The following is a 27,476-nucleotide window of genomic DNA, read 5'->3' on the forward strand; positions in this document are numbered from 1 at the left end:
GGGTAAAATCCCAACCCACTGCCATGGCAGCTCTTTCATCTCAGAGCCCACATACCTTATCATTCTCATCTCCTAACACCTCCTCATCACCACATGCTGTCTGAGTCCCAATCATTCTAATGGGTCCATTAGCAAGTACCCTAAAAAACCCTTCTTTCCACAGGAACTTGTCTTTGCACAGGTTCTTCTGACGTGGAATACTGTTTCCCATAGTTGGAGACATACAGCTAGTCTACCAAGGCTGGGTCACCTCCTCTACAGTCTTCCTTGATAGCTCCTCCCTCCTTTGAATTCCAGACAGCACCCCATGGCTGATTTTCTTACAGCAATTAGTAAATTACTTTCAAATTATTAATCATCTGCCTCCTCTGCCATAACTTGAAACCCAGAGAGCAGTGATCTCACCTTATCAGGCATTCAACATGTGTCTAAGGGTACCTCTAAATCTATGGCTTCCATCTACTGAAGCTGTGACCTTCAGCTTCTCCAAATTACTAAAATAATGTATAGAGATAAGCCTAAAGCGACCATAGCATTCTGTATTCTAACAAGTGCCCCACCCTTGGGTGTGTGCAGAATAAAATCCTAATGGAATCCTGGAGTAGAGCACCTTGCAGATTAAAAACAATAATGTATGAAAAGTGCTTATCACAATGCCTGCTAAATAAGTTCAATAAATATTAGCTATTGGGATGATAATGATTGTATCTTTGAATCCTCAGCCCTGGACTTGACCCAGGGTAAGTACCCAGTAATATTTTCTGGATGTAGAAATCAAATGCAATCCAGGTTTATTCTTAGTTCTAAATTATAAAGCATTCTGAAGTCCCAGCTTAAAATAATACAGAAATCATAATGGTATCCCTGGATACCTAATTTTCCCACCAAAATATCCCCTGATATTTCTCCCCTGGAGCTTACCCCATTAGGCAGACTCAGTGCCTGCTTAAGACAGTCTGTTTCCAAGCACAGTGAGACCCTGGGGCAGGAGCTTTCTGAGAAGGTTCTCGGTGGAATCAATTGTGCTGGCAGGACCGGGCTAATAATAAACAAGGCTGAACAATGCAGCTGGTAGTTGGAACTGGATGTCCTTGGGCCTCTGGGAGTTTGGCTCTGGATTTTCCATTCTTGAGAATTTAATCTTCCTGTGCACCTTCCATGGGGGCTCTCCAGACAAGTGAGGGCTGGAGAGAATTGAGTGGCCATGTACAACCAGTGCTCAGCTCAGGGCGGCTAGGCTGCATGAGCAGCTCTCAGCCTAGGCTGGTGGCTCAGAGGAAACCTCAGAACTTCAGTAATTCTGATCCAACTTGTTCCAAAACATTTGCACCTTGACACGCTGGGATCACCCTATTTCTGTGGGTCATTGCACTGGGTAGTACAATAAAATCCTAGTTGAACGATTCAATGACATAAGCATTTAAAGTACACCTATGGTACAAAAGCATCTCATGCAAAGATTGGCACAGTAAAGGACAAAACACTATGGACATAAGAGAAGCAGAAGATACTAAGAAGAGGTGGCAAGAATACACAGAAGAACTGTACAAAAAGATCTTCATGACCCAGATAACCACAATGGTGTGATCACTCACCTAGAGCCAGGCATCCTGGAGTCCAAAGTCAGGTGGGCCTTAGGAAGCATCACTACGAACAAAGCTAGTGGAGGTGATGGAATTCCAGCTGAGATATTTCAAGTCCTAAAAGATGATGCCATTAAAGTGCCACACTCAATGTGCCAGCAAATTTGGAAAAAATCTGGATGAAGCACAAGCTGGAATCAAGATTGCCAGGAGAAATATCAATAACCTCAGATATGCAGATGACATAACCCTTATGGCAGAAAGTGAAGAGGAACTGAAGAGCCTCTTGATGAAAGTGAAAGAAGAAAGTGAAAAAGCTGGCTTAAAGCTCAACATTCAGAAAACTAAGATCATGGCATCTGGTCCCATCACTTCATGGGAAATAGATGGGGAAACAATGGAAACAATGACAAACTTTATTTTCTTGGGCTCCAAAATCACTGCAGATGGTAACTGAAGCCACAAAATTAAAAGACACTTGCTCCTTGGAAGAAAAGCTATGACAGACCTAGACAGCATATTAAAAGACAGAGACATTACTCTGCCAGCAAAGGTTCATCTAGTCAAAGTTATGGTTTTTCTAGCAGTCATGTATGGATGTGACAGTTGGACTATATAGAAAGCTGAGCACCAAAGAACTGATGCTTTTGAACTGTGGTATTAGAGAAAACTCTTGAGAGTCCCTTGGACTGCAAGGAGATCCAACCAGTCCATCCTAAAGGAAATCAGTCCTGACTATTCATTGGAAGGACTGATGCTGAAGCTGAAGCTCCAATACTTTGGCCACTTGAAGCAAATAACTGACTCACTGGAAAAGACCCTGATGCTGGGAAAGATTGAAGGCAGGAGGAGAAGGGGATGATAGAGGATGAGATGTTTGGATGGCATCATCAACTTGATGGATATGAGTCTGAGCAAGCTCTGGGAGTTGGGGATGGACAGGGAGGCCTGGCGTGCTACAGTCCCTGGGGTTGCAAAGAGTCTAACACGACTGAGCGGCTGAACTGAGCTGAATGGTATGAAAGCATTGGGAAGAAAGATGGACTATGAAATAGATTCAGTTTTCACACTGCTCACATTCTAATATGACAGAAAAAAAATATGTAGCAAATGCCTCTATTAAAAGAATAAATACAGTATATATGAAAGAAATAAGGGGGGAGGAAAGAGAGCATCAGAAAAGGAACAAATTCAAAAGAAACTTGAAATTATTTCTTAGTGGAAGAAAGCCCAACAGAAACAACAACAGGAGTCACCTCCTCGTCCTTCTTGTTTTAAAAATAGGGAGACAGGTAGCCACTATGGAGAACAGTATGGAGGTTCCTTACAAAACTAAAAATAAAGTTACCATATGACCCAGCGATCCCACTCCTGGACATATATCCAGAAAAAAAAAGAGGAACTCAAAAAAAATACATGCACCCCAATGTTCATAGCAACACTATTTACAATAGCCAAGACATGGAAGCAACCTAAATGTCCATCAATAGGTGAATGGATAAAGAAGATGTGGCATGTGTGTGTGTGTGTGTGTGTGGAACATATATAAATGGAATATTACTTATTCAGCCATAAAGAATGAAATACCATCTGCAGCAATTGGATGAACCTAGAGATGATCGTACTAAAGTGGAGTCACAGAGACAAATACCTTATGATAGCACTTACATGTAGAATCGAAAAAATGACACAAACTAACTTATTTACAAAATAGAAATAAACTTACAGACGCAGAAGAGAAACTTATGGTTACCAAAGGGGAAAGGGTGGGGGAGAGATAAATTAGGCGTTTGGGGTTAACGGATATATACTGTGTATAAAGTAGATAAACAAGGACCTACTGCATAGCACAGGGAACTCTACTCAATGTCTTGTAATCACCCATAAAGAAAAGGAATCTGAAAAATAATATATATACATATATTTAACTTAAAAACTTTGATGTATATCTGAAACTAATACAACATTGTAAATCATCTATGCACCAATAAAAAGTTGCTTGTTTTGAAAAAAAAGTGAGCCTTAGAGAAGTAACGGAGGAGGCAATGGCACCCCACTCCAGTACTCTTGCCTGGAAAATCCCATGGACGGAGGAGCCTGGTAGGCTGCAGTCCATGGGGTCGCTAAGAGTCGGACACGACTGAGCGACTTCACTTTCATTTTTCACTTTCATGCATTGGAGAAGGAAATGGCAACCTACTCCAGTGTTCTTGCCTGGAGAATTCCAGGGATGGGGGAGCCTGGTGGGCTGCCGTCTATGGGGTCGCACAGAGTCAGACACGACTGAAGCGACTTAGCAGCAGCAGCAGCAGAGAAGCAAGTGAACTTGGTTCCGTTCACGTCATTCTGTGAGCACGCTGCCTGCATTCCTGTTTTATAACTCAGCCTCATGAAAGGGATTAGGAATCAGAGGGCCCTAAGTTGGAATTTGTACTCTAACTGTGATCATTTGTGCAATTTTCTGGCAAGTTACCCCATCTCTCTAAGCTTCAGAATCTCCATTTGTGAAAATGGTCTAGAAAGAATCTTTTCAGCTCATAAAACTGTTGTGAGGATTCCAAGAGAAAATCCACGTCAAGTGGCTGGTTCAGGGAAAGTGTTCACATACGTGTTGAAGGTACATACGCATTAGTAAATGAATGAATGAAGGCTCAAGTGCACCGTCTGGAAGAAGAAATAAAACAAGTTATTACTGCCCGGTGTGTCTGCCTTCCCCTACTCCCCCACTGCAAAAATGTAAGTCCCGAGAGAGAGACTAAGTCTTGTCTTCTCAACAAGATTCCAGAATGTAGCATGAGGCCTGGCCCTAAGTACATGCTTGAGTAAACTTCTTTCACTAATAAAATGGCTCTTCCTTCTCAATTCTTTTGCTCTGTGTCAGGCATTTTTAGAAGCCCTATGCCTGAGGTGGGCATATTGTCCAGGCCACCTATGAGGAAAGTGGCCTTGCTACCCTTCTATTTGACAGATAAAGCAACAGATTCTGTCCCAAGAAAGAGACAAAGAAGGACTTAAATCAATGTTTGATGTGCAGACAGTAACATTTATTGAGTCTGCAATATGCCAGATACCATTCTAAACATTTTACTTTTATTAATTTTTGTTCTTTAATCCTCACAAAGACCTGAAAGCAGCACTATTTGTATTTATTCGTTCATTTGGCAGCACTGGGTCTCAGCTGCAGCATGCAGGATCCTCCCTCTTCCGTGCAGCTTGTGGGATCCTGACTTGCAGCAGGCGAACTCTTGGTTGCAGAATGTGGGGTCTAGTTCCCTGACCAGGGATGTAAGCCTGGCCTCCTGCATTGGGGGTGCAGAGTCTTAGCCTCTAGACCACCAGGGAAGCCCCAAGAGATACTATTTTTTTAATCCCAATTTTATAAATGCATAAATATAATCACAGCGGGGATGAGTAATCTGCCCATGGGCACACAGGTCACCAGGAGCAGAGCCAGGCTTTGAGCAGAGCCTCACTGTCACACTCAGCAGCCTTGAAGGGTTTAATTCTGTGGTCAAGCTACATCCAGCTCCTGTGGGAGGCCAGAGAAGATGACAGAGTCAGCCTTCAGAAGAGTGTTCATGCTCAGTCACATCTAACTCTTGGACCCCGTGGACTGCAGCCCACCAGGCTCCTCTGTCCATGGGATTCTCCAGGCAAGACACTGGAGTGGGTTACCATGCCCTTGTCCAGGGGATCTTCCCAATCCAGGGGTCAAATCTGCATCTCCTGCATTGGCAGGCAGATTCTTTACCACTGAGCCACCTGGGAAGCCCCTCAGAAGGATGGAGAAAGGTTTTTCAAGAGAGGATGACTGAGGTGAATCTGAATCAATGAAGAAGTTGCCCAGATGAAAGCATGTCAGGGTATGATGTGGGGTGTGTGTGCAGATGTTTATGTGTGTGCGCACACGTGTGTCTGTGTGTATTCACTCTCCATCTCTCTGGCAACCACAATCAGGACCCCAAGATTTTCTGCAAAGGAAACCTCAAGCACAGTGCACACTTCATTCCTGCCATGACTCACATTATATGTCCCTGGGCGCCAACCCAGCCTCAGTTTTAACTTAAAATGAGGTGTATCTTAAAGCACATATTGATTGAAAGTTTAGATGTATAAATTAACATCCCAGAAATTTTTACACGTACATTAATCACTGAATTTTGAAAGAAAATTTCCAGGAGGACATGCAATTAAACCACACAAAGAAAGCAAGACAGATCTGCTGTTTCAGTAAGTATATTTTCTTTCATTTTGGATGGAGATAGTCAACCAAGTGTAAAGTGGAAAGGCAAACACTTAAAATTCAAACTGCTTACCTACACAATTAAAGAAGATGGACTTCTCTAGATTTCTTTCTTCTTCTTTTTTTTAAAGGCCCCTAATTCCAGAAGTGTCTTTTCAAGTAAACATGCTGTATGCTTTTCATGCATAATCCAGAATCAAAAGATGCTGGAAGCAGACCTGTATTAAAGGTCATCAAATAAATCCTCTTCTCATCTCCTTCCTATTCCAAGTCAAACAGAAGCTCAATTCCATTTCCCAAGTTTAAACAATTGCATGGTTAAAAGCCAAATATTTTGACTGAGTAGTTTTGGGCTTTTACTTTTGGTCTTTTGTATTGCTTTGCTTTTATGATCTATAGCTTAATTTTAAATGCCCTTCACAAGAGACACCTATGGGGTGGCTGAAAAGGAATAAGCCTTGGAATCAGACCAATTTCAGGGACAATTCAGGCTTCCTCTCTTGCTATCTGTGGGACTCAGCAAGTGATTTCCCCCTCTCTGTGCCTGCGTCTCCCCGGCTTTAAAGACCACTAGTAACACCTCCTGCATGAAGATTAAATAAAACTATCACCAGGGAAATATTTATGACAGTCACCAGCACAGAGAAGGTATTCTAAAACGGCTTCCTGTCTCTCTCATCTGTACTACATAGAACTCAATATCTGCCTGTCACTTTAAAAGGATTGATGATCTTTTTTTTTTTTTTTTTTTTTTTTGTCTCCAATACATGCATGTTTTTGGAAAGGAGGAAAAGAGAAAGCCAAGGGAATCTCATTCTGATATTCAGAAGCAATTATATTAATATTCATTTTATTCTCCCAAAGATTCACACCAGTCAGCACGCTAAAAAAAAAAAAAAAATCACGCTTGATGAATTCTACCTTGGGCACAAGATTCCAAAGATAATCTTATATTTAAACATTTCCTCTAAGCAAACTGAAAAAGGCCATTTATTCTTCGGTGCATTTTATATTCTGATTTAAAATCAATAAGGTTTCACAAAAACCACCGTTCAGTCATCCACTCTTCCCCTGTAGTAATACCTCTGCCATGAGGATGTGTGCCCAGAAATTAATTTTCAAGATGACTTATACCAAATGCTTTAAATATCAAATACTTTTATATTTAATTTTAGCAATTTTCGATGTAACTCATTTTAGAAATTATACTCCCATGCCTTCTTTCAGCAGAGTTTACAGACTGTAATTTAGTTCTTCCTTCATGACTCACTGTCACACTTCAGAACATAACTTATGTTATTTGTGCTATTATGTGCTACTTTGTGCTATTATGCCTTGATGCACTCAAAGACCCCTCAAGCCTGAACATCTCCAAGTTCCTTCACTCAGGATCCAAAGGCTCCACCTAAGGGATTTCCCTTCGTCCACCCCATAGAGAGGTTCCATTCAAACAAGAGTCTCATTCAGGTTCTTCAGTTTTCACAGCAGGATGCCAACCTTACCATTCTCTGTGTGTGTGCTTAGTCGCTCAGTCGTATCCAACTCTTTGCGACCCCATGGATTGTAGCCCACCAGGTTTCTCTATCCATGGGACTCCCCAGGCAAGAATACTGTGGGTTGCCGTATCCTCCTCCAAGGGATCTTCCCAGCCCAGGCACTAAACCTGAGTCTCCTATGTCTCCTGCATTGCAGGTGGATTCTTTACCCACTGAGTCATCGGGGAAGCCCTCACCACCCTCTGAGATGGCATTAAAGTTCACAAATGAGCCTTTACTTACAATAAACACTGATTAATCACCTATAGCATGTCAAGTATTACAATAGTGTTGAGTTTGCTTTATTTTTGCATTCAATTTTCATTAACGTCTTCTTATGAGTAGCCTGTTTTTGTTGTTTCACACTTAAAGAAACTAAGATCAGTGCAGGTAATGTAACACAATATCCTCAAGAGAAGCTGAGGTTATAGCAGGGTTATCAGAAGAGCGCTGCTGGAATTACATACCATAGACCCATAAGGAGGGGACTCCTAGAAAAGAGGGATAATGGATGGACCTAGAGATTGTCATGGGGCTTCCCAGGCAGCGCCAGTGGTAAAGAACCTGCCTCCCAGTGCAGGAGACAAAAGAGATGCTGATTTGATTCCCTGGGTCAGGCTTCCCTAGTGCCTCAGACACTAAAGAATCTTCCAGCAATGCGGGAGACTTTGGTTCGATTCCTGGGTTGGGAAGATCCCCTGGAGAAGGGAATGGCAACCCACTCCAGTATTCTAGCCTGGAGAATCCCATGGACAGAGGAGCCTGGTGAGCTACAATCCATGGGGCTGCAGAGTCGGACATGACTGAAATGACTTAGCATGCACAGAGATTATCATACAAAGCAAAGTAAAAGAAACACAAATACTGTATTGTATCACTTATATGTGGAATCTGAAATATGACGCAAATGAACTTCCCCACAAAACAGAAACAGACTCATAGACATAGAGAAAAGACTTGTTGCTGGGGGTGTGCAGGGGAGCAATGCATTGGGAGTTTGAGCTTAACAGATGTAAACTATTATATATAGAATGCATAAACAACAATCTCTTACAGTACAGCATAGAGAACTATTGATATATTGAATATATAAGTGTAAAATATAGCAAGCAAGCTAAGAGAGGAAGCCAGGTTCAATACATTATTCGGTGCGTCTATAACAAGAATGCGACATGAATGAATATATGGCTGAGTGGAATAGAAGAAAAGCTATCCAAGCTGAGAAGCTGAAAGCCAAGGTGCTATCGGGGCATTTAGCTTGACTAGGAAGGCATCTAAGATAATGGCAGGTGCTGAAACAAACAAGACCCAGGGACCAGAATGAATGGAGACTGGACAGCAATGTGTGCGCAAAAGACCAGTCTGTGACCAGTCAGTCCAGTAGGCACCAGCGTAGCTGGCAGCCCACTGTAACTTTCCCACAATGCTCTTAAGAGAAGAGTAAGGGGGAGATTTCCCTGGTAGTCCAATGGTTAAGACTTGCACTTCCACTGCAGGAAGCATGGGTTTGATCCCTGGTTGGGGAACTAAGATATGGTATGCTGTGTGACATAGCCAAAAATAAATCTAAAAAAATAATAATTTTATATTGATGCAAAAAAAATCCATGATGAACTAAATTTTTTAATGTTTTTAAGAAATGTATGAGCAGGAGAAGGTGTGGCTAAACGTGGAAAGGAGCCCACAGCAGGGCTCCCTGGGCTCCAAGCATTACACACTTTAAGGAGACCCTTTTAGTCATGTTTACTCAACGGCCTAATGCGAACAGACATTCTAAGAGGATCACAGGGTTGTACGACCGAACATTGTGAGCTCCCCAAGAAGCAGCTATGGGAAGGTTTGTTTGTCTTAAAGGAGGACTTGGAGGGAGCTCTAATGGGAAGAAGTGGAAACATCAGTTAGAATGTAGTAGACCTACCGATGCTTCACACTGCTCCCCTCCCCCAGGCTCGTGTGTGCCCATCACTGCATTACCGTGTTGGCTGGTAACAACCCATTATTGCTCTGTCCTCCGAAGGACTTTCCTGAGCTGACAGGAGCTGCCTGCCCCAGAAATACTTGGGTAGACAGATCCCCCAGAGTTGGCTCCACGAGAATGGTCTTGCTTGCTTCAGGACAGAAAGCAGATCCAGCTGAGCTTAGGTGAGGCACCCACACCTATGCCTGCCTTCTTCCCTGCCTATTTCTGCTCTCCTCACTCCCTCTGAGGTTTCCACTGAGAGCAGCCTCTCAACCAATCCCCTGTACAAGATCCATCTTGGGATGCGACAGGTAAGTCTGTGTCACAGAACCTGAGGCAGGAAGCTGGGGGGACCACTCCACGGAGGCCACACAACTGTCCAGGGTCACTTGGCTGACAAATGTCAGAACTAGGATAACCATCCAGCCAGGTTTGTCTGTGACTGAGAGTGGTCCCAGGATGCCAGACTCTTAGTTTGCAAACTTGAACAGTCCCAGAAAAAAAAAAAAGAGAGAGAGAAGTTGGTCACTGTAGTCAGACTGGGATTCAGTCTCAGGTCTAGGGAATTCCCTGGAAGTCCAGGGGTTAGGATTCTAGGCTTTCGCTGCTGAGAGTTTGGGTTCAATCCCTTGTTGGGGAACTAAAATCCCACAAGCCATGAGGTGAGGCCCAAACAAACCAATCCAAGGCGGTCACATTCTAAACAGCCTCCAGCTCTAGAAAGTGTCTTTCATTTAAATGCGTGTCAGCTCATGTATAACCTAGGCACCTACTCACTCAGGCATAAACAGAGAACACACCACCCCATGGTGCCCACAAAGGGATGTCTGTAGGCTTTGAAACCATCCCATCCCTCTCCTAGAACACAGATTCTTATTTGGGGTCCATGGAAGCACCTCAGGGGATCCATAACCCTTCTGATAAAAGTGTTGTTTCTTTCTTTCTTTTCTTTTTTTTTGGAGAATGACTGCAGATTTCATCAGATCCTCAAAGTGGTCCTCGACGTAATTAAGGTTAAGAACCATTGTCCAGGAACACATTGCTTTTATTTCCAGATTAAGTTGAACAGTGGGGTGCTGCACTTCTGTCTCACACTTGCTGGCCTCAAGCAGAGCTGTTTCCTACTTCAATGGCCAAAACACCCACCTCTGCATTTACTAGAGCATAGTGGGTGGGAATCATCTACCTTCATCCCCAGGTTGTCTTCATCTCAGTACTGGGAGAAATTTTTCCTTTTTTTTTTTTTTTAATTTAAATGGAAACTTGAAACATATTTTTCAGGGTTGGCTGAGGAGACAGGAAGGGGAGGTGGTTCCCTGCAGGGAGCAGGTGCATAAGGGACCAGGAAGTGTTTCAGTGTCCCCACCTGATGATCAGGAGCTCGGAACGGCACTTAAATAGGACTGTGGGTATTTGTTTTAATTGGAAGAGTGTTATTCTATTACTGGAGATTCCTGGTATTAATTCCTCTATATGCACTTGAATGAATATGGGCTCTATGCTCACTGAGTGCCAGGAAATCTCTTCTAGGAACTTGGTGCAGCTATAAACATGAAAAACTCCCTGCACCATGGAGCTTACCATCTTGCAATGGAGATAATCAATTAAAAAGCAAATACATATGTAATAATATTAAAACAGTTATACAGTGATGAGTGATATGGAGAAAAATGAAGCAAGCTCTGAGGGTCTATTTGACTAGGGTGGTCCAGGGAGACCTCTATAAAGAAAAGACTGGATGAGGGGAAAGAGCCCTGAAAACATCAGGGGTGACTTTCCTAGCCAGCAGTATGGAGACAGAGTAAAAAGCCCTTAAGGGAAGAGGAAATTCTAGAGTGTGTGTTTTGTTTTGTTTTGTTTTTTCTTTTTTTGAATGGGTTAAATAGGCAGTGTTATCGACCTTGTGAGTCTAAAAGAACACTTTTATTTCCTCATTCTATATACTCCCTGGGGTGATCACTGCTACCCCTATGCTCTCAATTAACATCTATGTGCTGATGATCTTCTAAGTTCAGATTCAAGTCAAGAACTCCTTTCCGAGCTTGACTGATAACTCTAATTGCCTAAAACATACATGGATTTCCACAGAGATCTAAAAATCTACTTATCCAAAATAGAAGTCATCATTTCCCCCTGAAAATCTCTTCCTTCCCCTGTGTCCCCAGGCCAGTGAACAACATCAAGGCCAATCCATTAGAAAATTAGGAGTCATCCTTGATAATTCTGCACTTTCAGATACTGTATATTGAGTCATCCATACTTCCCAGTGTTCAACTGCCTTAATATTTCTCAAGTTTATTCTCCTTTCTTTATCTCTGTGACCTTAACCATGGTCAGGACCATCACTACCTCCTGCGATGGCCTCCAATCACATCTCTACACGTCTTGACTTGCTCCCCTCCCATGCACTCTCTCTACCGCAGCCAGAATCCAAAATACACATCTATGTCTGTCATTTCCCATTGTAAAATCCTCTCACTGCTGAATGAAGCTGGAAGCATCACATTTGCTGGTTTCAAATTACAGCACAAAGCCATAATAATTAAAACAGTATGGTCATGGTGAAAACAGACACATAGAAAGGGCAAAAATAAACCCACACATATACAGTCGACTAATCTTTGACAAGGGTGTCGCAAATACACAATGAGGAAAGGATAACCTCTTTGATAAATGGTGTTGGGAAAACTGGATACTCACATGCAAATGAATAAAACCAAACCCTTATCTTACACCTTGCATAAAAATCAACTCAAAGTGGAGAACATAAGATTTGAAGCCAAAAATCTCCTAGGAATACATAGCAGGGAAAGTTACTAATGCAAGTCTTCACAATGACTTTTTGGATACAGCACCAAAAGCACAGGCAACAAAAGTGAAAATTAAATAAGTGACACCACATCAAACTAAAAAACTCTGCATAGCAAAGGAAACAATCGGCAGGGTAAAAAGGCAACTTACAAAAGAGGAGAAAATTCTGGAAGCTATATATCTGATAAACAGTTAATATATAAAATATCTAAGGGACTCAGACAACTCAATAGCACAAAAAAAAAGATAAGTGTTGGCAAGGATGTGGAGAAAAGGAAACTCTGGTGCACTGTTGGTGGGAAGATAAATCAGTACAGCCATTATGGAAAACAGCATGAAAGTTTCTTTAAGAAATTTAAAATAGAACTACCATATGACTCAGCAATCCCAGTTCTGGGTGTATGTCCAAAAGAATTGAAATCAGGATCTCAAAGAGATATCTGCAATCCTACACTCACTGCAGCATTCTTCACAACAGCCGAGATACAGAAGCAGCAATGCACACGTGTGGATGAATGAATGAAGATGTGGATGCAGACAATGGACTGTTACTCAGGCTTTAAAATAATTAAGGAAACCCTGTCACTTGTAACAACATAAAAGGAGGATATAATGCTAAGTAATATAGATCAAAATGTGTACAATCTCATTTAAAGGTGAAATCAGTCAAACTCACAGAAACAGCAGGTACAATGGTGGTCTCCAGCGGCTGGGGGAGGGGCACACGGGGACACATTGGTCAGAGGTGCATGCGTGCTAAGTCATCTCAGTTGTGTCTAACTCTTTGTGACCCCATGGACTGCAGCCCACCAGGCTCCTCTGTCCGTGCGATTCTCCAGGCAAGAATACTGGAGTGGGGTGCCGTTTCCTACTGCAGGAATATTCCTGACCCAGGGATCAAACCTGAGTCTCCTGGATTGCAGGTGGGTTCTTGACCACTAGAGCCACCTGGGAAGCCCTTGGCCAAAGTACAAAGTTTTAGTTCTGTAAGATGAGTAAGCTCTGCAGAGCTAATCCGAGAATGGTGACTATAGGTAACAATACTGTATTGTATACTTGAAATTTGTTAAGATGGGAGATAATAAGTGTTCTCATCACATCTGATTTTAGTCTCTCAAAGACCTCTCTAGCTGCCCTGTGCAGAATATAGTGAAGGTGCACATATGGAGCAGAGATGTCCATTTAGAGGCTCTTGTGTTCGTTCTGGTGACAGATGAAGGTGCTGGGTGCAGTAAAGATGTAAAGAAACCTCTGAGTGTCGCCCATGATCCCTCCCTCCTATTGACCTACATTCATGGTCAAAAGGCCTTACAGTGTTCCTCTGATATTTTTCTGACAAAGGAAGTAGTTTGTTCATTCAACTGACCCCTCTCCATCTCTCCCGCATTAGGATTCCTGCTCTCACTATCCCCTATCCATCACTTCTCTTCATCTTAATTCCCCTTCTTGAATTCAAGACTTTTTTTTTTCTGATGGCACCAGTGGCATGTGGAATCCCAGTTCCCCAACCAGGGATCAATCCTGTCTTGGAAATAGGAAGTCCTATCCACTGGACCATGAGAGAAGTCCTAAATTCAAGACTCTTATCTGAAAAGTCTCCAGAGAGGCAATCATATTTCTGGCTTGAACCATCTTCTTGACTCTAAACTCTATTCTGAAGCTAGGGAGAGTTGTCGGTCCACTTTTAAACCTCTCCATGTTTCCCAAGACCTTCAGGTTAGAGGACAAGCTCCTTGGCTGGCCTCAAAAGACTCACCAAGACATGCCCCTCTTCTGTCCCCAGCCTCAACAGACACCACTTTACTTGTGTTCCAGCCTTGCCCATTCATATCACTTCTTCGCTACCCCCAGCCTCCACGGCTTTACACGTTACCTCCTACTGAGGGCCCCTCCCCCAACTTGGAAATTTCTGTAGATTTCTTTTAGGCTCTCTCTCTTCTGTGAGGGCTTCCCAGGTGGCACGAGTGGTAAAGAAACCACCCATCAATACAGGAGACAAAAGAGATGAGGGTTGGATCCCTGGGTCGGGAAGATCCCCTGAAGGAGGGCATGGCAACCCACTCCAGTATTCTTGCCTGGAGCATCCCATGGACAGAGGAGCCTGGCAGGCTACAGTCCATGGGGTCACAAAGAGTCGGACATGACTGAAGCGCCTTAACACAACGCGTTCTTCTGTGAAGATTTTCTTGACAGTCCCTCCCAGGAAATGTATCAAATGTTTCTCCCCTTTGCTTTCCAGAACCCAGCCTTGCCTAGTTCATTCTTCTGTTTTCATGCCTGATCCCCAACTACCTGGGGCAGCTCTTGGCCTTGTTCACAGGTGAAATCCCTGCCCTGGTGTGATGAGTGACATGCGGCAGGCTCTTGATTCAAATTTCCTGACCTGGGCACACACAGTGCCTGTCCAACCACATCTGAGGTGCAGGGCCATGGGAAAGAGCCCTGGCCCAGCTGGCCAATTTCACTTGTATTGCTAAAACCTCCCTTGGGAATTGCTCCTGAGATCAGTGTGCAGCCATCTAGAAATGATTCATGCTTGAACAGAAATATTTGATGTTGCTGAGCACCCAGAGTCTGGGAAGCTCAGCGAATATTAGGGATATCTGTGAATCCCCTCCAGCTCTCGTAGGTAAGACAGGGTTTCATCCACACAATGTCTTATACTTCTAATGAAAGAAATCTCCCAGGATGGACAGAGCAGCAGACCATCTTACTTGAGGCCAGATAAGATGCAGGGGTGGGACAAGGAGAGATTGTAGGGTACACTCAATACCTGCTTAAGTCCCATGACCATGGGACAATTCTAAAAGAGAAATATGGTGGGGAAGAAGCAGGTATACATGCATGAGCTGTGCTTAGTCGCTCAGTCGTGTCCAATTCTTTGCGATCCCATGGACTGTAGCCCATGTATCCCCATGGACTGTAGATTTTGTCCACAGGGATTCTCCAGGCAAGAATACTGGAGTGGGTTGCCACACCCTCCTCCAGGGGCTATTCTTAACCTGGGGATTAAGATATCCTGATATTGCTTATGCTGGTCTCTCTGCCTCAAATGGACCATTTCTCAAAACCCAGGTCTTCCACATTGCAGGCAGGTTCTTTACCAGCTGAGGCCATGTGCATTAAAATTTAGTATTTGGACAAGGGACAAGCTTTGACCCAAAAGACAGCCAGAGGGCCACAGAGGTAACCTTGGTGAGGAGAAACGTTAATTAACAGATGGAAACACTGAAATCAGGAAGATGGGGCCGCCAAAATCACCCAGACTGTTTATAGATGAATAAACAGAGGCCCACAAAGGTGAGGAGGCCAGGTCGACAGTCCTGTGAGCAGTTAGGTTCAGAGTCGGGATGAGCACTCAGTGCTCAAATCTAAACCTTGGGCTTATTCCACTGTTTCCTGGCATCTTACATGGAAAGAGGGCCCTTAGAAACCACCATCTTCCTATTAGTAGCTTTTCTCCCCCTGCCTGTCCTCTGCCCCCAGCGCCCTCTAAAAGATAAATGAAATACAGGCATAGAGAGAGAATGCATTTGGGGACATTTCTCAAAAAAGTTGGAACTTCTATTATGGGCAATTACATCTGTCATTTGGAAATTACAGATATCGTGAATTATGTGCCAGGCATGTCACTTTTCTTATAACGTACGCCTTGCCAACCCATCGTGAAAGGTAGCTGCCATTATAACAGTACAGAGACAAGGCAGATGGCTGAGGGGACAAAGTGAGGCACTGAAGGTCACAGACAGCTAACAAGTGTAAGAGTCAGGGTTTCCAGCTCACTTTGTCTTACGTTGTGTAATCAGACACAGAGATTTTGCTCATTTTCTAGGACCAAAAAAAATGAAAAGAAATAAGGTACTGGGATTGTTTTTTACTGCACAGCTGCCCGTTCATTCCTAGCGCTTGGCATCTTCGTGATACGGGGATCACCATATTTCACAAATGAGAAAACAGGAAGACCATGTGTCCTTGTCCCGGGTCCTCTTAGAACCAGGATTCAAATCTAGGCCTTCCTTATCCAGCCTATGTGCTTTTCCATTACACTGGAGCTGAAATCAAGGAAAGATATTGAAGGGAGAGAAGTACATTTTCAGTTTAAAATACTCCATCAGATGTTTCCAGCAAATGTTATAGGAAGGCCATTCAACATCAGATTACCATTATTCTAAAGTACCCACTCAAAAAGATACGAGCATTTTTAAGACAAAATATGTGTTTGTGTTCTCCTTCACTCTGCTTCAGGGGGTTGACCCTAAATAATGCACAACAACCCAGCAAGCATCCTTCGGGCTTACCGCACAGACTGAGACTGAGGAAGGCAGCTCGGTCAGCCTTTGTGCAGCCTCTTCTGGGGCTGGCGGTCATGCTGCAGGTAAGACTTGTGCACGCCTTCAACAACCATCTGTCATGACAGCGGCTGTGCCAGGTGCAGGGACCACAATTGGGATAGAATAGAACCCAGATCCTGCCCACAGGAAGCATGGAATCTAGAAGAAGAGTGACAAATGCAAGCGACAACAACATGACCCAGCACAGGCTGTCACAGAGCAGGTCCAAAGTGCTGTGGGAGCACAGGGGAGAGTCCAGAAAGGCTTCCTGGAGGAAGGGGCATTTGAGTTGTGTCGTGAACAGAAAAAGGAAATGAGAAATGGTCCATCTGAGGCAGAGAGACCAGCGTGAGCAATATCAGGGTTAGAAAAGAGCAGAGAATGGTATAAGACAGTCCAGCCATGCCATCAAGCTATAAACCTTCAAATTAGGTGAAGATTTGGTAAACATCTGGCATTACAGAGCACAGCTGGGTGAAGGTGTACTTTGCCCCAACGAGCTCACAATGTGTGTCCAACGAATCCATCTAACCAACACTGAAATGAGTCCCCAACATGTGCAAACCACTGTTCACAGGGGAAAATGCTTAGTCCAGCCCTGCGGAGAGCAAACCTCAGTGTTCCCAAACTAGATAAGTACTGCATTTGATGCCAAAGCCCTTGACCTTCAACATCTGCAGGCAAGGATGACATGCTGTGTTTCCTCTGATAAAGCCCTCTTTATATTTCTCTGAGTGTATCTTGGACCAGACTACAGGGTTTCAGCTGTGAGTCACTGACCGATGTTTCTACTCCTTGTTCATAGCTGAAGCGCATTAAACGATCTGAGAAAGGGAGTTTCTTTAGAAAACAATGATAATTCCTTTTATTTGCACAAGACATTAGGCTTTGAAAAGTTCTTCCCCATCCACCCTCCCCATCATCCCACCTGACTGTCCCAAGAGCCTGGCAAGCGTCAAGAACTGTTAGCATCCCCATTCCACAGATGAGACAAGGGAGTCTCAGTGAGGTGGGGAAATTCAAGGTCACACAGCAAGTGTATGAAGAAATCAAGGCTTCCATCAATGTTTCCTGGCTCCCAAATCATGTCCTCTTTTCTCTACACCTCACCATCTGCCTGGAACACAGTAATATCATTCTCATTAAGACACAAATCCCAAATGAAAGGCTGGTCAAATCACAAACCCACAGGCAACATAACTACAGCATAAATTAAAAGCCCAATTAAAGAACATGGCCTTTTAACTGGGACTTATCACTATCCCCAGAAGCCCGAGTATAAAGAGAAAGCCTGTAAAAGTCAATGGCTGCCCATCTCAGAAATTACCCAGAGACCCACTTACCCATATGCAAAAGACATGTTAGACCCAAATTATTCACCCAACTTCATCTCCCTCCTCTACAGTCTTCTGGAGCCCTGACCCCTGCTGAGCTGGGTTTGGAATCATGCCCAAACCTTTGCCCCTCTCTCTGGTCTCCAGACAAGGTTAACAGTCCATCACTCTGAGAACAGCACTGGTGCCTCTCAGCTCTGACACATCCCCTAATATCAAGAACCGCAGAACCTGATGGAAAAACAATGCCTCCGTAGTTCAAACACAGAACTGAAGCTGAATTTTCTAGCTGTTTGAAAGTGAAATAGTTTGCCCATGGCTGGTGTCCTCTTTGGCCAAGGGGACAAAGAGTATTATTATAATCCCTGAAAGTCTTATTTTGCTGACAATAGTTGTAAGGGCGGCTAGACATGAGTTAAGGGGAAAAAAGAGGGAAATTTTTGACCGTTCATTTATAATTTTATATCTATTCCCACTCCACCCCTTATGGCCAAAGGCAATCATGTGATAAACTTCAGGGATACCCCTGGGTCCAAAGATGGTAACAGTTACCACTCCCCCTTGTCTAAATATCCCTTCCAGTTGCTAGGCTTGAAACTGACTTTACAAAACAAGACCCGGTGAGCGCTCTGCTCCCTTTCCGTGTCAAATACCACCCACCCTTGCCCCTGGCCAAGCCACGGGGTCAGCCTGGACCACAGAGAATCACTATCCCTGCCTCAGTTCGCCCCAACATGGTCCTCTCCCTAGCCTGCTCTGGGTCAAGGGCTCCGAGAACCTGCCTGCAGAAGGGTCGGGATGTGCCCTCTCAGCCTCCACCTGGGACTTCCGTGGGGATCACCTCATTAACCCAGCGTCTCCCCACCAAGTCACATCAGATTGCCCCTCGTACCCTCTCAAGACGTGTCCAGATGTGCCCTGAGACTAGAAGACAGAGACTGGTGGAGACAGAAGGAGATAAAGCACATTTCGCGGCGGCGGAATCCCTGTTAAGTAAGAAAGGCATCCAACTAGCAACCACGCTTCCAGAAACGTCACTGCCACAGAGGACAGAGTTTTGCAGCTGCCGAGCCTGGAGCGCTCTCACCTACCTGTCTTCCCACTGCAGGGCTCCCCTCTCTCACCTCCGGGGCCACCAGCTCCTCGGTCCCTCACTCAGCTCTTTCCGCCTCCTTCAGTCGCCAACACTTACAGCGGCCGTGGGAGGACCGCGGAGTCCGGGCACCTGCGAGCTGGGTCTCGGGTCCCCGCAGCAAGGCTGCCTGGAGGAGGAGCGAGAGGCTGCTGCCCTCGCCGCCGCCGCTGCCGCCGCCGTGGTGCTGATGCGGTTGCTATGGTTATGGAACTCCGCAACTGCCCCCCTCTCGGCGCAACAGCTGCCCGGCCTCGGCCTCTTCCGGGGCAGCCCCGGTGAAGCGGGGCCGGGTGGCAAGGCTGCCAACGCTGGCGAAAAGGACCCGCCGCCACCACTGCGAAAAGGCAAAAAAGGACCGAGCTCCCGCGCCCGCGCCCGCGCTCTCGGCTCTCGCCCGCTGGCTCCGCTCACCTCCGCGCCCTCGCTTCTCCCCTTCCCTCGCCGGGACGCGGCCAGACCCCGGCACCCGGCGCGCAGCGCGCCCTCGCGGCCTGGAGAGCCGTTCCTGCCGCTGCCGACTGGCCCGGTTCCCCGCAGCCCTGCGCACCGCCCCGAGGCTGCGCGTCGGGCGCGGAGGCGCGGCGCCCCCTTTCCCCAGCCTCGGCCCTCTCCGCCGCCAGTCGGCGACGGGAGCCCGCGGGCCGGGCCGGATGCCCAGGAGCCAGACCCCGCCCGCTCGCCCGCCCGCCCGGCCCGTGTAAGGGGGCGCAAGCAGCTCGAGACCCGAAGCCCACCGGCTCCCGCCAGCCAGTCCTGGCCGCGAGCATGCTCAGTCTTCGCCTCGGGAGTTGCCCTCCTGAATTAAAGACTAGGATCCCCGGGGAAATAGAAAGGTTCTCTCCAGACCTCACTCTGCCCTCTTCCCTGCCCAGGGAGGCGGGGTACGGATGACAGAGGTTAGAGCAGGCGGCAGTGATGGTAAACTTTGAAGAGGGGCCCAAGGGCAACACATGAGATGCCCGAGAAAGGGTGAATGCCCTAAGCAATCAATATTCCCAATACAGTCAGCAGTGGCTGTCAATCAATTGGCTAACCCATCATTGGCTAGTCACCTACTTCATGCTGGACATTAAAGATTCAGACATGTCTACGATTTGGTCCCTGGAAGAGGGGAGAAGACGGAGGAGAGTTAAACCAGCTCCCCGCCTACTGAGCATCCTTCACCAGGCACTGCACATGGAGAGGTCTCTAATTCTTGCCATCTCTGTTTTAGGAAGGACTCCAGGCACCCATGATACAGATAAGAGCCTCAAAGGAAAAAGCCAAGATTGGGACTGTGGAGACCAGTGCTTCCTCCTTTAGACTGGGTTGCACTAATTCACAATCCAAGAAGAGATGTGCTTGTAACCAAACTGTTACAACTAGGGTGATTAGTGTCTAACCCAAAGGAATGTGCCCCAAGACCTATGTTCCCACTCACCCCCAACTCCTAATGGGGTAAATCGCATTATGGCTTGTCACTGTGAAGCCTTCTTCTTCATTTCCTGTTCTGCTCATGAAGAAGAGAGGAGGAGCACAGAGATACTATAGAAACTGAGGCCTCCAGGCAGTCAGGAGTAGGGAGCTGTGTGGACATGACCCATGTATCAGGACCCAGGGGTCTCCCCATGGACACCAATCACAGATCCCTGGTGGTCAACAAGATATCCAATATCATGCAACTGGAGCACTGTCCTCTAGGTCCTCAGGTGCCCTCGCCCCATGCCCTCATGTAGACAGAAACTCAAGGCCCTGCTCCAAACTGGTGCATTCTCAGCTCAGCTGAATGAGGCTCTGAACAGCTAGAGGACTACAAGAGGTCTCGAGAAAAGCCCTCCCTGACCACTGCCCAGGGTGGGTCTAGGTGGAACCAACTGAAAAGCAGAAGTAACCCTCCACAGTTACCCCACCAGCCAGGGACTGACCCACCATCCATCAGATCACACAAGCCAGAGACCTAGCATCACCCTGGGATCCTGGGCTCCCTGCCTGCTTGTCTTTACCCATCCCATTCCACTCCACACACACACACCTAATGAGATACCACCTTCGGTCATTTCCACCATGTAAGCAGCAATCAACGTTGTCATTAGCAGGGACCTCACAGGAATTTTTTTTTTAATGTCTTACAGCAGGAGGCAGTGAGTACTAGTGTCTCTAGAGAAATGGGTCTCAGAGTTATGATTTGAGGTGGGCATCTCCAGATGGGACAGGAAGACACTGACAGATACAGAGCCCAGTCCAGCTCCAGATGAAAGGTAACACCCCACGTGAAGAGCTGCGAGATACAGCTGAGTGTGGGGAGCTCCTGGCTGCGTTTGGTTCTGGAGGGAAGGAGGTAGCCCCCCTCACAGGGCCACAGGGGCTTGAGCCCCTTCAGAATGAGCAAGCGATGACAGCTGAGTGGACCTGCATTGTCTCACTTTGTTGTAGAAAGCAGGCTTTCGATGGTGACATCCTGTGGCAAAAAGAAGCAACTGTCTTTTCATGTGCCTGTTGGTCATCTGTATGCCCTCTTTGGAAAGTGTCTATCCGATCTTCTGCTCGGTTTTTAGTCTTAGTTTGGTTGTTTTCTATTGACTTGTGTGAGCTATATGTATGTGTGTGTGTGTGTATATGTATATGTATTTATATATATATACATATGTATACACACATATATTCTGTATATTAACCCCTTACTGGTCATATCATTTGCAAATATTTTCCCCATTTAGTAAGCTGTCTTCATTTTGACAAAAGTTCTCTTTGAGAAATGCAAATCATAACTACAGTGAGGCTTCCCTTTCTAGCTGTTAGAATGGTCATCATCAAAAGGGCTATAAATAACAAACGTTGGAGGAGATGTGGAGAAAAGGGAACCCTCGTACACTGGGGGAATGTAAACTGGTGCAGCCTCTACGGAGAACCATGCGAAGGCTGCTCAAAAAGCTAAAAACAAAACTACTGTGTGACCCAGCAGTTCCACTCCTGGTTAGTCGTTGATGTTGTTTATTTTTTTTTTACTTTACAATATTGTATTCGTTCTGCCATACATCAACATGCATCCGCCACGGGTGTACACATGTTCCCCATCCTGAACCCCTCTCCCACCTCCCTCCCCATACCATCCCTCTGAGGCCTCCAGGACAATATTAAATGCCACAACATTCGAATCGTAGGAGTCCCAGAAGAAGTTGTTGCTTAGTTGCTAAGTCAGGTCAGACTCTCTTGCGACCCCATGGATTGTAGCTCTCCAGGCTCCTCTGTCCAGGGGATTTTCCAGGCAAGAATACTGCAGTGAGTTGCTGTCTTCTTCTCCAGGGGATCTTCTCAACCCAGGGATTAAACCCATGTCTCATGCTCTTCAGGTGAATTTGTCACCATTGAGCCACCTGAGAAGCCCAGGAATGGAACTACCATATGATCCAGCAGTTCCACCCCAGGTATATAGCCAAGAAAAAACAAAAACATGAATTTGAAAATCCACGTGGATCCCAGTGTTCATAACAGCATTGTTTACAATAGTCAAGACATGGAAATAGCCTGTGTCCATCAACAGATGGATAGATGGGCCTAGTAGGCACCAGACACTATTTTAAACTCATTTCATCTTCACAACAACCCCTAGATAACCCTCTTAGGAAGAAATGGAGGCAAAATTGCAGAACTTCACTGAAATCACATAACTAAAGGGAGCTAAGCCTGGATTTCAGCTGCTGACTACTGTGTAACGCAGCCTATATGCTCTGTTGTGACTATGGTTTACATTATCTGTCATCCGTATTTCTAAATTACATAGGAATCCTAGCAGCATCATCTAATGCAGGGTTCTCAACTTCTGCATTATTGATATTTGAGACCAGGTGATTGTCATGAGGACTGATGCTGCCACCTGATGCAAAGAGCTGACTCATTTGAAAAGACTCTGATGCTGGCAGAGATTGAGGGCAGGAAGAGAAGGGGACGACAGAGGATGAGATGATTGGATGGAATCACTGACTCAATGGACACGAGTTTGAACAAGCTCCAGGAATTGGTGATGGACAGGGTGAGCTGCAGTCCATGGGGTCGAGAAGAGTTGGACTTGGTTGAACAACTGAACTGAATTGAACTGATTGTCATGAAGGCTGCCCTGTGCATTATGGGATGTTTAACACCTTTCTTGAACCCTGCCCACTAGATGCCAGTAGCACCCTGCCCCCCACTCCACCACCCTCAATTTTGACAAACCCAACAATCTCTAGACATTGACAGATGTCCTTGGGCAGGGAGCAGGGTGAAAAAAAATCACCCTATATTGAGAATCACTGATCCAAAAAATAGACTTAGGGTAAATTTTGTAACAAATTATAATGAATGCAAATCCAATTTTGAATAAAGTTACTTACATTTTTTAAAATTAGGCCAGAATTTATTAGGTATGATCAGATCGTCTTTGTTTTTCCTTGAAGACTGGGCTGGCAAAGGCTTTCTTCTGGTCAAGGTGCTTGCTTGATCTTTTCTTCTTGTTCGCTTGTATTTCCATTGCAAGTACATCTATCTTTAATCTATGTACATGTATTTCAAAGGGGGTCTTTTCAAGTTATTTAAACAGTTTGAGAGGATCAGTTTAAATTCATACATGATCGTAATTTAATTCCCTGGTGGCTGAGATGGTAAAGAGTCTGCCTGCAATGCAGGAGACCCAGGTTCAGTTCCTGGGTGGGGAAGATCTGCTGGAGAAGGAAATGGCAACCCACTCCAGTATTATTTCCTGGAGAATTCCATGGACAGAGGAGCCTGAGGGGCTACAGTCCACGGCACCACAGAGTTGGGTACAACTGAGTGACTATCACCTTCACTTTTCAAGCACCAATGTGCTATAGCATTTCCCATTACGCTGAAGGAAGGGGACCACTGTCAAGTTCTACTCGCCATATGGTGCTTGGAACCACCCCCTGGGATCATGCCAGGCAGGTGCCCATCGACATGTGGACTGAAGGCATCCTCAATCCATCTTCATACTTAACATTAATGGAACAATCATTTTTAAAGGCAGAGTTCAATGTAAATGGATACTTCAATATATTCGGACTCTAGATTCTAAAATATGATAGCCTCGCACTTGCCCACTCCCAACCTAGAGGCCTGCTGTTTAAAAAAAAAAAAAATCAATTAGGGATCCATTAGAACCAGAAGGGCCCAATGTGAAACCAACTTCAGCCATTTCCCACTTATGTGACTTAGGACTATGTGCCTAGGACATAATCTGCCTGAGCACATTTCCTCATCTGCAGATTTACAATGTTCAATACACAGGAAAGGACTCCAACCTCTGGCCAGTTATGGTGGCCGTTCTAATTCATTCTAATTCTTTGCAGCTATGAAGCGGCATTTGTCAGCCCTCCTCGTAACTTATGGGGAACTTCGTGATGGAGTCCGTGCCAAATCGGGTGAGCAGAGGTGATGTGACTTCCTATGGGAGGAAAAAGAGTGGGTGTGAGTTACACACACAGGCTCTCTCTCACACACACACACACATTCACATAATGTTTCCTCTATTGGTACAATTCATGTTGATGTATGGCAAAACCAATACAATATTGTAAAGTAATTAGCCTCCAATTAAAATAAATAAATGTATATTTAAAAAATAAAAAATAAATGAATAAGCCCAGACAAGAAAATGGCCAGTTCAAAATGGAGACATACCAGAGGTTACCTCTGAAGCTCCTGACGGTGGTGGCCTGACCTGCATCAGACTATGATGGGGCAAAAGTTAACTTATCTATGTCACCGAGATTTCTGTTAATCTGTTTACAGGTTAGCATTGAATACCTGACATTGGCTAACACTGAGTAGAGAAACACAAATTTCCAAACCACTAGATAATCCCTGGAGTAGGAAATGGCAACTCGTTCCAGGATTCTTGCCAGGATAATCCCATGGACAAAGAAGTCTGGTGGGTACAGTCCATGGGGTCACAAAAGAGTCAGACACGACTGAGCATACACACACACCGATAGTCCCCAGTCAGGGAACTAGATCCCGCATGTCACATCTGAGAGTTCATGTGTTGCAACTGAAGGTCCCACATGCCACAACTATGGCACGGTGCACCCAAGTAAATAAATGTTTATTTGTTTAATCCACAAGACCAGCAACAGTTGACATGGCCACACCAGGAGATGAATGCTATTACTGTTCACTTTTTTCCTAGATGAGAAAACTAGGCACAGCTAGTTGTTGACTGGAAAAAAAGCACTACTTAAAAGTTGAAAATCATTTTACTCAGTGGATTTTTTCCGAGGACTTCAGCCTGGAAAACAGCCTCTCAAATCGTTTGAGAGACTGCTTCAAAGAGGTAAGATGGGAGCTGGGATATATAGGTGCTATGCAACAGAAAACAGGTAGCCAGAACATCAAAAGATTATTGTTAATTAAAGAAAACTAAGTATCTTGAGTTGATGAATTTAGCGCTCTTCTAGGTATGTGTTGTTTGCATATGGAAAGATGCAAAAGTCTGGACTCACCGGAATCATTGCTTTGATACCTACCTTAGCCACACAGGGCCAGTACCCTGTTCTTTCCCACCTTGAGTCCCTTCAGTTCAGTTCAGTTCAGCCACTCAGTCATGTTTGACTCTTTGTGACCCCATGGACTGCAGCACGGCAGGCCTCCCTGTCCATCACCAACTCCCAGAGTTTACTCAAACTCTTGTCCATTGAGTCAGTGTTACCATCCAACCATCTCATCCTCTGATGTCCCTTTCTCCTCCTACCTTCAATCTTTCCCAGCATCAGGGTCTTTTCAAATGAGTCAGTTCTTTGCATCAGGTGGGCAAAGTATTGTGTTTCAGTTTCAAAGTGCCCTATTGTAGGTGGTTGTTGTGGCTGAGGGCTTGTCTCCACCCTAAATTCCCTCATAGCTCACCGTTAGGGTGACGACTTGATGACTGCAGCATCCTTTGCTGATAAGGCAGGCAGCATTTCTTTTGTCTGCAGAACGTCTCCATGTTGGAAAGTGGCAGAATCAGGGTTTGACCCTAACCAACAGGTCCTAAGGTCTACACATGGGCTTCTGCTCTGTTGCTTCGAAACCTTGGGAGCTTGCCAGGGTGAAGTCTGAAACTGGTTCCATTACTCGGAAGGTAAGGAGAGACCAAAGAAAGAGGCCACTTCAGATGGGTAGCTGACAGGTTTACTAGGCAGGGGACTTACCTTGGAGACTTGTCTTGGGCCTCAAGAGACAAGTCAATCTCCACACATGCCAGCCCTGATCACCAAAGTTTGTAGAGAGGCTGTCCTGGGGTTCAATCACATATGACTACCCAGAAGGTCCCAACTGCTGTTTAGTCCTCAAGGCTGCATTCTTGGAAAGTGTTCTCATTGAGGGGAAGGTGGGCAGAGTTTACATTCCAAGGACAGGGGAGGGGTAAGGAGCCTCTGAAATGACCCCAGCTCTGGGTCAAACGGCGATCATGTCCTCTCCATGACCTCCTCTGACAAACTCTGGGACATCTCAAAAAAGGTTTATGTGATGAATGATGGAATGCCAGGCACAGGACTTACATGCATTTACTTGTCACACTTGAGGGTGTTCATCACTTTACTGATGAAAACACATGTATACCTGTGGCGGATTATGTAAAGTTTAAAAATAAAATAAAATTTAAAATCTTCAAAAAAAAAAAAAAAAAAGAAGTTGCAACAAATAAATCATTAGTGTCTTTCATAATTCAAACACTTTGAAAGAAAATGGGAACTATTGAGTTGATAGTGTGATGACATTAACAAATAAACACTTGAAAGACGATGCTGTGAAAGTGCTGCACTCAATATGCCAGCAAATTTGGAAAACTCAGCAGTGGCCACAGGACTGGAAAAGGTCAGTTTTCATTCCAATCCCAAAGAAAGGCAATGCCAAAGAATGCTCAAACTACCGCACAATTGCACTCTTCTCACACGCTAGTAAAGTAATGCTCAAAATTCTCCAAGCCAGGCTTCAGCAATACATGAACTGTGAACTTCCAGATGTTCAAGCTGGTTTTAGAAAAGGCAGAGGAACCAGAGATCAAATTGCCAACATCCGCTGGATCATGGAAAAAGCAAGAGAGTTCCAGAAAAACATCTATTTCTGCTTTATTGACTATGCCAAAGCCTTTGACTGTGTGGATCACAATAAACTGTGGAAAATTCTGAAAGAGATGGGCATACCAGACCACCCGACCTGCCTCTTGAGAAACCTGTATGCAGGTCAGGAAGCAACAGTTAGAACTGGACATGGAACAGCAGACTGGTTCCAAATAGGAAAAGGAGTATGTCAAGGCTGTATATTGTCACCCTGCTTATTTAATTTATATGCAGAGTACATCATGAGAAACGCTGGCTGGATGAAGCACAAGCTGGAATCAAGATTGCTGGGAGAAATATAAATAACCTCAGATATGTAGATGACACCACCCTTATGGCAGAAAGTGAAGAGGAACTTAAGAGCTTCTTGATGAAAGTGAAAGAGGAGAGTGAAAAAGTTGGCTTAAATCTCAACATTCAGAAAACTAAGATCATGGCATCAAGTCCCATCACTTCATGGCAGATAGATGGG

General features: G+C 45.0%; 1 protein-coding gene across 1 annotated transcript in view; it reads right to left on the reverse strand.

Moving 5' to 3' along the window:
* FAM135B (family with sequence similarity 135 member B) overlaps nt 1-19,143 on the reverse strand; it is a 256,633-nt gene extending 237,490 nt beyond the window's left edge. Inside the window, exon 1 of the mRNA XM_006053410.4 lies at nt 18,889-19,143. The gene's annotated coding sequence lies outside the window, so the exon portion shown is untranslated. The remainder of the gene's footprint in view (nt 1-18,888) is intronic.
* Nucleotides 19,144-27,476: the final 8,333 nt, after the last annotated feature.

The sequence above is a fragment of the Bubalus bubalis genome, chromosome 15, assembly GCF_019923935.1.
Source record: "Bubalus bubalis isolate 160015118507 breed Murrah chromosome 15, NDDB_SH_1, whole genome shotgun sequence".
Taxonomy (NCBI): Eukaryota; Metazoa; Chordata; class Mammalia; order Artiodactyla; family Bovidae; genus Bubalus; species Bubalus bubalis.